Source organism: Dendropsophus ebraccatus, chromosome 7 (assembly GCF_027789765.1).
Source record: "Dendropsophus ebraccatus isolate aDenEbr1 chromosome 7, aDenEbr1.pat, whole genome shotgun sequence".
NCBI lineage: Eukaryota > Metazoa > Chordata > Amphibia > Anura > Hylidae > Dendropsophus > Dendropsophus ebraccatus.
The window spans coordinates 56,318,924-56,328,387 of NC_091460.1; positions in this window are offsets into that span (position 1 = coordinate 56,318,924).

Sequence of the window (9,464 nt, forward strand, 5' to 3'; positions counted from 1 at the left end):
CCCTGATCGGCACGATCCGAACATATCAGAAGTAGTAATAGCGCCCTAATATTTAGCAGCCATGGAGCGGACCCAGCGCTTCTGGATATGAGGGACCCTGGATCGCACCAGGACAACATTTTCCAGGTGACGTCCCCCACACTGGAGAAAGGGAGACCCCAGAAGAAGTGCAGAGTGTGGTGTAACAGGGGGATCAGGAAGGACGCCATTTACCAGTGTGCCACCTGTCCTGATCCCCCCCCGGCCTCTGCATACTGGATCGCTCCAAGGCGCACCACACGTCACTGGGGTTCTACATTATCTAAATTCTGTCCCTTATTCCTATTTCAGGGGTCACGTTGATCCAGGGATTATTCTGATCGCCATTATGGAGTCGGGAAGGAATTTTTCCCCTGTGATGAGGCTACTGTCGTCTGCCTCACGAGGGGTTTTTGCCTTCCTCTGGATCAACACAGGTTGAATTTGATGGACACCTGTCATTTTCAACCTTATAAACTAATAATTGGCCTAATACCCCCAAATAAATTAGAATTGTCCCTTTTCCCCAGCTAAGTAGGTATGGCCGCCATTCCATTAGAGGATGCCATGATGCAATTACAAAGCCTCTGTGCGGCCAGGACAGTAGAAACCCCCCACAAGTGACCCCATTCTGGAAACTACACCCCATAAGGAATCTAACAAGGGGGGCAGCGGGTATATGGCCCCCTGGTGACGGCCACATTTGGGACGTGAAAATGAAAAAAATGGTATTTTTTATTTTCACGGCACATGTTCTACACATGTGCCCATCACTAGTGGGGTCCATATGCTCACTGTACCCCTTGTTAGATTCCTTATGGGGTGTAGTTTCCAGAATTGGGTCACTTGTCGGGGGTTTCTACTGTTCTGGCAGCACAGGAGCTTTGTAATTGCGACATGGCCTCCATCCCCCATTCCAGCCTCTAAATGGCGCTCTGTCCTTTTGGTGACTTGCCCTGTGCCCATATGGCAAATTATGTCCACATGTGGGGTATTTTCGTACTCAGGGGAAACTACCCTACACGTTTTGTGTTCATTTTCTTTTTTAACCCCTTGTGGAAATGGAAAAAAAATCAAGGCTAGACCAACATTTAGTGTAATTTTTTTTTAATTTTTACTCTAAATCATTGATCTTGTCTTGATTTTTTCATTTTCACAAGGGGTTAAAAGATAAAAAAAAAACACTTAATGTGTAGAGCAATTTCCCCTGAGTACGGAAATACCCCACATGTGGACATAAAGCGCCATGCGGGTGCAGGGTAAGCCTCCAAAGGGAAGGTGCGCCATTTGGTTTTTGAAGGCTGGATTTGGATGGAATGGATTTCGAGGGGCCATGTTGCATTCAAAAGGCCCCTGTGTTGCCAAGACAGTTAAACCCCCCACAAGTGACCCTATTATGGAAACTACACCCCTCAAGGAATGTAACAAGGGGTGTAGTCAGCATATGGACCCCACTGGTGACGGGCACAAATGTGGAACAATGTGGCGTGAAAATGAAATATTAAATTTTTTACACTATAATGTTGGTCTAGCCTTGAATTTATCATTTTCACAAGGGGTTAAAAGAGAAAAAAAAACACAATGTGTAGAGCAATTTCCCCCGAGTCCGTAAATACCCCACATGTGGACATAAAGCGCCATGTGGGCGCAGGGCAAGCCTCTGAAGGGAAGGAGCGCCATTTGGATTTTAGAGGTTGGATTTGGCTAGAATGGATGATGAACGCCATGTCGCATTTACAGAGCCCTTGTGCTGCCAAAACACTGTAAACCCCCCACAAGTGACCCCATTCTGGAAACTACACCCCTCAAGGAATCTAACAAGGGGTGCAGTGAGGATATGGACCCCTGGATGACGGGCACATTTGTGCCATGAAAGTGAAAAAATGAAAATTTTCACTTTCACGTCACATTTTTCCACATTTGTGCCCGTCACCAGTAGAGTCCATATGCTCACTGCACCCCTTGTTAGATTCCTTGAGGGGTGTAGTTTCCAGAATGGGGTCACTTGTGGGGGGTTTCCAGTGTCTTGGCAGCACGATGGCTCTGTAAATGCGACATGGCCCTTGAAATCCATTCCAGTGAAATCCAGCTTCCAAAAGCCAATTGGCGCTCCTTCCCTTTGGAGGCTCGTCCTGCGCCCGCTTGGCACTTTATGTCCACATGTGGGGTATTTCCGTACTCGGGAGAAACTGCGCTACATGTTTTGTGTTTTTTTTTCCCTTTTATCCCTTTGTGAAAATGAAAAATTGAAGGCTAGAACAACATTTTAGTGTAAAAAATACTTTAGTCTTTTTTCAAGCCATATTGTTTGGAAAATCTGTGAAGCACCTGTGGGGTCCAGATGCTCACCGCACCCCTTGTTACATTCCTTGAGGGGTGTAGTTTTCTAAATGGTGTCCCTTTAGGGGTGTTTTTTAGGTTTTGGCACCCCAGAGCCTCTGCCAACCTGAAGTGGTACAGTCAAAAATGACCAAAAATAACGGAGCCATTGAAATTCACTAGGCGCTCCCTTATATCTGAGGCTTGTGGTTGCGTCAAATAGCGCAATAGGGCCACATATGAGGTATTTCTATAAACTGCAGAAACGGGGCAATCAATATTGGGGTGCATTTCTCTGGTAATAGGTTTATAATTATGAAAAATATTGGATTACAATAAAATCTCTGCACAGAAAATTAAAATTTTAAAATTTCTTACACACTTAGCTTTTATTTCTGTGACTCCCCTAAAGGGTTAAAAAACTTTCTGGATGTGCTTTTGCAGAGTTTAGGGGGTGCAGTTTCTGAAATGGGGTGCTTCGTGGGGCTTTCTAACACACAGACCCCTCAAATACACTTTAAACCTGAACAGGTCCCTAAAAATATCTGATTTTGAAATTTTACTGAAAATTTGGAAATTTGCTGCTAATGTTTTAAGCTTCCTATTGTCTAAAAATAATGAAATATAGTTTAATAAATGCCGCCAACATAAAGTAGACATGTTGCTAATGCTATTTAATATATAATTTATGTGGTATAACCATTTTCTGTATAAGCAGAAAAGTTTTAAAGTTGGAAAAATGCATTTTTTCACAATTTTTCACGCTATTTTGGTTTTTTTCATAAAGATTCGTTATAAGTATCGACTCCAATTTACAAGAAATGTGAAGTACAATATGTCACGAGAAAACAATCTCAGAATCAGCCGGATAGGTAAAAGCATCCCGAAGTTATTAATGAATAAAGTGACACTGGTCAAATTCATAAAATTTGCTCCGGTCCTTAAGGCCATTTCAGGCCCGGTCCTTAAGGGGTTAAAAGCCTCTTTTTGGGCAGGCTTCAAAGTAATTTGCTGAAAACCTTCCTGTTTAAATAGTATGTGTGGCCAATGGCAAAGAGCAACTGACAGCACAGGTATGCGTATATCTGTCAGTTTCCAGATCAGCAGTGCATACATGATTTCTGCTTGTGATCCAGCAATCATGATCCTGCACTGCTGCTGTATCAGTCCATGGGGGAGCTGGATAGAGCAGGCACTTTGGGTTTGGTCCTGTGACATTGAGGTTGCAGGGCCATTCCATGGCCTCCCTTCCCTGTTTGTGCACGCTTTGCGGTGTTAGCGGTTGCTGACCGACAGTGTGGAGTTAGTGTAGGGACCCGTGTGAACCAGGAGACTGTACGTGGGGCAATATGGTTTGATCAGATTGTACCCCAACATCCAGCCGGGCCTGAAATGGCTTTAAGGGCTGAGACAAATTTTTTGAATATGACCTGTCACTTTATTCATTATTAACTTGGGAGTGCTTTACCTATCTAGCTGATTCTGAGTTTTCTCATGACATATGGTACTTTACATTCCTGGTAAATTGGAGTCGATACTTATAACGAATCTTTATGAAACCAAAAACCGTAAAATTAATGCATTTTTCCAGCTTTAAAACTTCTTATACAGAAAGGGGTTATGCCACATAAATTATATTAAATAGCATTAGCAATATATGTACTTTATGTTGGCGGCGCATCAGAATAAATTACCGCCCGGCAGCGGCTGCAGGACGGGTGATCAGCGGTCAGTGTGACCGCTGACACCCTCCTGTAACTGCCCGGAGGATTCTCAGCCCCGGGCAGTTTAACCCGTTAAATGCCGCTGTCAAAGCGTGACAGCGGCATTTAACAGGTTCCAGTGGATCCCGGACGGCGCCGTGGGTCACTTACACGATCGCGATGTCCCGCGGCGCCGTCCGCGGTCCCGATGTCTCCATGGTGATCCTGGGGTCCTAATGAAGGTCCCCGGGGTCACCATGGAGATGCCTGATGCTGACAGGGGTGGCTATCTTGCAATGTGGCAACAGTTTTTGTGGGTTTTTGCTAGGAAGATAGTTTCTATAGCACCAAAGTGATAGTTAAAAAAACCTACACAAATGTGGTATCGCTGTAACCGTAATGACCCAGAGAATACATGTATTATGTTATTGATGAACGCCGGTACGGATTTTTACGGTGATCACTAATGGGCTCTATTCTGCTGCCATCAGCTCTTTATGGCGATGGTGCAGAATAGAGCAGCGGCACCGGTAATGCCCGCAGCCCCCTCTCAGCTACCGGAGGTAGCTGAGGGGTTGCGGCAGAGTGTGGGGTCAGTCCCGGCCAGTCCCCAGTATAACAGCGGCCACCGGTAACAGACATTGCCAGCGCAGCTGAACGCTTTCATTTCTTCTCACCGTGAATCCACAGTGAGAGGAGATGAGAACATCTCCCACCCCTGTCCCCAGAATTAACCCTAGTGACCTGGTCAGTGACCCTCCCCTCCCAGGGTGACCATCTGATCCAAGATGGCCGCCGCCATCTCTGTGAACAGACTCTGTTCACAGTGATGGATTCCTAAAAATGATCAAAGCTTCATTCTCTCCACCACCTTAGGTGGCGGAGAGCATGGGGCAATGATTGGTGACTACCTGATGTGGTCCCAGTACAAGTGATCACTAAAGACTATATACCACTGATCGCTTGTTCCAAATGGTGCTGGCACTTTTTTACGCCTGTCACCAAAGTCAAGTGCCCCGCATTGCCTGTCACCACCCCGAGATTGTCCATGAAACCAGAAGGCCCACTTAACACACATACTTAATGTAAACATCATACTAAATAAAACACGACAAATTGCTTTGAAACAGGCCACGGTGTTTTATTATGGCTTACTTTATTAAAACCAACCATTAAATATTTATTAATAAATATTCATAAATATAATAACTTCAAGACCAAAATAAAACCCAGTCCACAGAGATTACTTCTGTGACCACATCCACTAATAAAAAGTGACAAATTTTTTCATGGGGATAACTTGAGGGCTGGGGGGGGGGGTGGGGGCGGGGCGCTGTTACTGGTGAGGTAATTAACTGAGCCTCTTGTCAGAGTGCTGATTTATATACAGGCTCCTTCCCGCTAAGTGCTGCGTCCAATCAGCGCTGCCCAGCTGTCACCATGGTGATCTAATCTGCCTGGATACAGCATTACTAAGACATAGTGGTGATGTCATCACTCCCGCAGCCAATAGACTTGGATCCATACAACCATCACCTGCAAATAAAGAGACAGGGAAAGCAAACCTAGTCCAAGAATAACATCACCTATTGGGGCCCCTGTTCTCATGTGTCCACTGCACAATGGCACGGTGGCCTTCCATTACCACCCCAGATAACCAGTAAACACCCACATATTGCCTGTAACTAAAATGACACTCCTTCTCTTCTGAGCCCTGATGTGTGCCCATACAGTGGTTTATGCCCACATATGGGGTACCATTGTACTCAGGAGAACCTCCGTTACAAATTTTGGGGTGCTTTTTCTCCCCTGTTCCTAGTGAAATTGAGAAATTTCAAACCAAACAAACATGTTGTTGGAAAAATTAAATTTTTCTCTTCTCGCCCTATGACGGCACCCCTGGAGAGGACCACCTCCTACTCCCATTGGACAGGAAACAGAACACTGGACCTTAAAAGAATCGCCTCCTCTCACCAACACCAGTTACTGTTTCCTCTCCTATGGGAGCAGGACATGGAGGATGTCTCCTCCAGGGACCTTCATAGGGCTGGGGATCACCGGCTGAACGGCTTACCGGCTCCCGAGGCATCCATACCTAGAGACTGAGGCCCGTCCAGCACCTCCACGTGATCGGTCCCCGCGCGTCTCCCGGCCCCTCTGGCGTCCTTCCCGGTGAGTAGCGGCAGGGATGCGCACGCGCGAACAGGGGGACGCGATGACGTAATGACGTCAGACGCAGCGTCCCCACGTGTAGCGGCGCGCTCCCGGAAGCCGTAATGACGCGGGACGGGCTTCCGGAGGGGGGATGTTCCTATAGGCCTTGTTCTATAGGCCCAGGCCACGGCTTGCCGGAGGAATGATGGCGGGAGGGTGTGCCGCATCAGCGCGGGGGCGGGGTCAGCCGGCCCTAGGCGCATTTTGGCGCCATATTTAAAGAAGCAGCAGAGGGCTCAGAGTGCCTTGCACCTGCATAAGGAGCCTGCTGCTAGAAAGACGGTTGCTGTGCTTTTGCTGTGCCAGCTGTGGGGACCTAAGACCAATCCTGGGTCAGATGGAGTCCCAAGGCACCGAACAATCCCAGACCTCTGCTACAGATAATCCAGCGGTATGGTGTGGTAAGAGGGGTTCTCCCCATATATATATTTTAAGTACACTATCTTATCAGGATGTTATGGTTTATATTTTAGGAGGGATCCTCTAAAAAGGAGCGTGCTAAGATTAAAGAGTGTCCGGTCTGCAGAAAAAGACTTAGTAGTGCATACAATAAGACCTTGTGTGGGGGGTGCATGAACCGAGTTTTAGAAGATCAAGGACCATCCTTCATTAGAAACATGAGAGACATGGTTAGGCGAGAAATCAGGGTAGGTAGAAGTATCTTGTTACATCCTTTAATCTCGCTTTAGCTCCCCCTACCAGAGTGCTTATTGTTGTATTTCTGCAGGCCTCCTTACCCTCTCGCTCTACTTCCTCTGAGATGCCTGAAGTCAGCGTAAACCCACCTCCTGACTCTCAGCCACTTGTCGTTGCGGGACCGAGTCAGCAGATGGATCCTTCTCCAATAATTGAGGAAGATCAGGATCTATCAGTTGAGGTGGACGATCAGGGCGAATTAGTCTCTGAACCAGAGGAGGCCTCAGGGGAAGATGCTGCGGGGTCCCTGTTGCCAATTGAATCCATAGACTCTCTCATTAAGAATGTCAGACTAACTATGGAAATAGACGATACTCCTCAACCAAGATCTGTACAGGACATAATGTTTGAGGGGTTAGCTCCAAAGAAGAGACTGGTGTTCCCAGTACACCAGAGTATTAAGACTCTGATCTGTCATGAGTGGGCCAATCCAGATCGGAAGTTCTTTATCCCTCGGGCCGTAAGTCTGGTGTTACATCCATCTTGGAAATATACTGTGTAGTATGACACTTATATTGATTCTAACCTTTCCTATTTTTTAGTACAAAAGGAAATATCCTTTCAGTCAGGAGGACTGTGAATCCTGGGAGGGGGCTCCCAAGATAGATCATCCAGTGGCGAAGATCTCAAAAAAGAACGCACTACCCTTTGAGGATACAGCAGTGCTTAAAGACCCTCTGGATAAGAGGGCCGACATCTATTTAAAAAAGTCTTGGGAAGCCTCTACATCCGCATTCAAGCCTTTGATTGCGACGACTTCAGTGGCTAGATCACTAAAAATGTGGATGACTGAACTTAAAGATAAGGTCAAGGAAAGTAATTCAAGCCAGGAGTTTAACCAGGCATTTACCACAATTGACAATGCAGTGTCATTTATTGCAGAAGCATCAGCAGATGCCCTAAAACTATCAGCACGATCAGCGGCCCTTTCAAACTCAGCCCGAAGATGTATATGGGTAAAGGAGTGGAAAGGTGATACCACATCAAAGGCCAAGTTATGTGGAGTCCCATGTGAAGGGAAGCTGCTATTTGGGTCAGCCCTGGAATCGATCCTAGAGAAAGCCTCTGACAGAAAAAAGGGGTTTCCCCTTATACCCCAACAGACCAGTAGACCATTCAGGGGAAGAGGTAGGAGACCTAGGGGTGGAAACGTCAGTAGTAGAAAAGATTGGCGACCTCAGAAGAAGAATAAGGGTTTTCTCTTTCCCTCTTCTGACAAGAAGGCCCCTCAATGACATGAGGTCCCTGTGGGAGGGCGTTTAGCTTGTTATTTTTCACAGTGGTGTATAATTTCTGGTAGCACTTTTGTGTTGGATACAATAAAATTTGGCCTTAAAATCTCCTTTTCGTCCTCCCCAGGGGAAAGATTTGTATGTACTGACCTGTCATCAGACCCGGACAAACACATGGCTCTTCTAGCTGAGATCCATTCCCTTTTGAATAAAAGAGTACTTATTCCAGTTCCCAGGGAACAGAGGGGAGTGGGGTTCTACTCCACTTTGTTTCTTGTGAAAAAGCCCAATGGTTCATATAGAACAATAATTAATCTCAAACCACTGAACAGGGTACTTACTTACGAGAGGTTCAGAATGGAGTCAATATCTTCAGCCATTCTGAATCTCTCGGAAAACTGCTTTATGGCCACCATTGATCTCAGAGATGCTTATTACCATATTCCTATGCATCCTGACCATTACAGATTTCTGAGAGTGGCAGTAAATATGGGCTCTGAATTTTCACATTTTCAGTTTACAGCCATGCCATTTGGTATCTCTCAGGCTCCCAGAGCATTCACCAAGGTTATGGCAGAGGTCATGGCACATGTCAGGGAAAGAAATATCATTATTATCCCCTACCTTGATGACTTTCTGATTATTAACAATTCTCAGATAGCTCTAGATACAGATATTAAATTCATAGTCAGTGTTTTTCTCTCTAGGATGGGAGGTCAATGAGGAAAAATCCAACAAAACACCTAGCCAGCGGTGTAAATTCCTGGGTATCTACCTAGACTCCAGGGTTCAAAAGTCCTTTCTCCCAGAGAATAAGATCTTACAGGTCCAGACGAGAATCAGACAACTCTCTGCTAATCCCCTTACTATTATGAGGTCAGCCATGTCATTGTTAGGACTCTTAACCTCTTGTATCCAGGCAGTACCGTGGGCACAATATCACACCAGAAGGCTCCAATGTCAGATTCTGTCTGAATGGGATGGCGTAACTGATTCCCTAGATTTCCCTCTTCTTCTATCTCCACAGACTTTAAGATCCCTGTCCTGGTGGGAGCAACGGGAACATCTAGACAAGGGTCTTCCATGGAATATTACAGAAGTAAAGACCATTACAACAGACGCCAGTCCTTCTGGATGGGGGGCTCATACGGGACCTCTTCTTCTACAAGGAAAATGGAGCCCGGAAGAAGCCAGAGAATCCCAGTACGTACGAGAGTTAAGAGCAGTTTTTCTCTCTTTAATACAGGCAATACCAGAGCTTCAGGGGAAAAACGTAAGGGTA